The 2,561-nt window shown below is 48.7% G+C and overlaps 1 long non-coding RNA gene across 2 annotated transcripts in view; it reads right to left on the bottom strand.

Moving 5' to 3' along the window:
- LOC127919487 (uncharacterized) overlaps nucleotides 1-1,260 on the bottom strand; it is a 1,752-nt gene extending 492 nt beyond the window's left edge. The window contains exons 1-3 of one of the 2 annotated variants that reach the window (XR_008103149.1): nucleotides 1,076-1,260; nucleotides 459-608; nucleotides 180-373 (exon numbers count right to left, since the gene is read on the bottom strand). This is a non-coding gene — a long non-coding RNA (uncharacterized LOC127919487). Of the gene's footprint in view, nucleotides 1-179; nucleotides 374-436; nucleotides 609-1,075 lie in introns of both variants that reach the window. The other variant, XR_008103148.1, reaches the window with a different exon arrangement.
- Nucleotides 1,261-2,561: the final 1,301 nt, after the last annotated feature.

The following is a 2,561-nucleotide window of genomic DNA, read 5'->3' as shown; positions in this document are numbered from 1 at the left end:
ACATGACCTGGTAGTAGACCAGTGTCAACCTGACTGAGAAGACACATGACCTGGTAGTAGACCAGTGTCAACCTGACTGAGAACACACATGACCTGGTAGTAGACCAGTGTCAACCTGACTGAGAAGACACATGACCTGGTAGTAGACCAGTGTCAACCTGACTGAGAACACACATGACCTGGTAGTAGACCAGTGTCAACCTGACTGAGAAGACACATGACCTGGTAGTAGACCAGTGTCAACCTGACTGAGAAGACACATGACCTGGTAGTAGACCAGTGTCAACATGACTGAGAAGACACATGCCCTGGTAGTAGACCAGTGTCAACATGACTGAGAAGACACATGACCTGGTAGTAGACCAGTGTCAACCTGACTGATAAGACACATGACGTGGTAGTAGACAGTGTCAACCTGACTGATAAGACACATGACCTGGTAGTAGACCAGTGTCAACCTGACTGAGAAGACACATGACCTGGTAGTAGACCAGTGTCAACCTGACTGAGAAGACACATGACCTGGTAGTAGACCAGTGTCAACATGACTGAGAAGACACATGACCTGGTAGTAGACCAGTGTCAACATGACTGAGAAGACACATGACCTGGTAGTAGACCAGTGTCAACATGACTGGAAGCACATGACCTGGTAGTAGACCAGTGTCAACCTGACTGAAAGACACATGACCTGGTAGTAGACCAGTGTCAACCTGACTGAGAAGACACATGACCTGGTAGTAGACCAGTGTCAACATGACTGAGAAGACACATGACGTGGTAGTAGACCAGTGTCAACCTGACTGAGAAGACACATGACCTGGTAGTAGACCAGTGTCAACCTGACTGAGAAGACACATGACGTGGTAGTAGACCAGTGTCAACCTGACTGGCAGACACATGCCCTGGTTAGACCAGTGTCAACATGACTGAGAAGACACATGACCTGGTAGTAGACCAGTGTCAACATGACTGAGAAGACACATGACCTGGTAGTAGACCAGTGTCAACCTGACTGAGAAGACACATGACGTGGTAGTAGACCAGTGTCAACATGACTGAGAAGACACATGACCTGGTAGTAGACCAGTGTCAACCTGACTGAGAAGACACATGACCTGGTAGTAGACCAGTGTCAACATGACTGAGAAGACACATGACCTGGTATGAAAGACAAAACAAAACAAGTTGGGAAATATTATGGACATTACTTTGCACTTTTCACTGGCTGTCCCTCAGGTTGTGGCAGGAGGACACATATTTGGCTGCCAAAACTGCACATTTAGGCTTTTCACACAATAAATATTTGATTTTTTTCTTCATCTTTTATAGTTTCAAATTCTTTGTATTGAATTATAATTTAGGGAAAGAAATATTCTCTTAGGTTTGAGTATTTATCACAGTGTAATAGGAAATGCAGCTCTGTCTCTACCTTTCCCCTGGAGCAGAGTGAGCACAGCCTGTCCTCTCTGGGCAGCCAGGTTTGTCTGTGACGACCGGTCTCTATAGCCAGCCTGTCCTCTCTGGGCAGCCAGGTTTGTCTGTGACGACCGGTCTCTATAGCCAGACTGTCCTCTCTGGGCAGCCAGGTTTGTCTGTGACGACCGGTCTCTATAGCCAGACTGTCCTCTCTGGGCAGCCAGGACGTCTGTGAAAGACCGGTCTAGTATAGCCAGACTGTCCTCTCTGGGCAGCCAGGTTTGTCTGTGACGACCGGTCTCTATAGCCAGACTGTCCTCTCTGGGCAGCCAGGTTTGTCTGTGACGACCGGTCTCTATAGCCAGACTGTCCTCTCTCCCAGCCAGGTTTGTCTGTAGCCAGGTTTGTCTGTGACGACCGGTCTCTATAGCCAGACTGTCCTCTCTGGGCAGCCAGGTTTGTCTGTGACGACCGGTCTCTATAGCCAGACTGTCCTCTCTGGGCAGCCAGGTGACGACCGGTCTCTGTCTGTCCTCTCTGTCTGTGACGACCTCTCTGTAGCCAGACTGTCCTCTCTGGGCAGCCAGGTTTGTCTCTCTCTCTCTCTAGCCAGACTGTCCTCTCTGTCTGTGACGACCGGTCTCTGTTCCAGACTGTCCTCTCTGGGCAGCCAGGTTTGTCTGTGACGACCGGTCTCTATAGCCAGACTGTCCTCTCTGGGCAGCCAGGTTTGTCACAGTGGTCACGTCTTGCCAGTCTTGTAGCCAGACTGTCCTCTATGGTGATATATTTTGTTTGTTTGGGTTGGTGAACTATAGCCAGACTGTCCTCTCTGGGCAGCCGGGTGTTGTCTGTGACGACCGGTGTCTATAGCCAGACTGTCCTCAAAACAATTCTGGGCAGCCGGGTTTGTCTGTTTGTACCCCCAACACCACTTTCCATCAGTCTGTATAGCAGACCTCCTAGCCAGACTGTCCTTTTTTGAAATCTGAGAAGAGCCTTTGTTTTGGTTTGTTTGGTTGTCAATTAGTGTGAATACAGTCTTGTACTATAAAAGCCAGACATTTCCTCAGTACATTGTTTTCATTGAGGAAATGTACGAGTCTGCTGTTAATGATAATGCAGAGCAAGGTTACTGTTGC

Source organism: Oncorhynchus keta, unplaced genomic scaffold, assembly GCF_023373465.1.
Source record: "Oncorhynchus keta strain PuntledgeMale-10-30-2019 unplaced genomic scaffold, Oket_V2 Un_contig_16785_pilon_pilon, whole genome shotgun sequence".
Classification (NCBI taxonomy): domain Eukaryota; kingdom Metazoa; phylum Chordata; class Actinopteri; order Salmoniformes; family Salmonidae; genus Oncorhynchus; species Oncorhynchus keta.
Note: the sequence above shows the minus strand (reverse complement) of the source record. Positions and strands in the feature narration are given on the sequence as shown.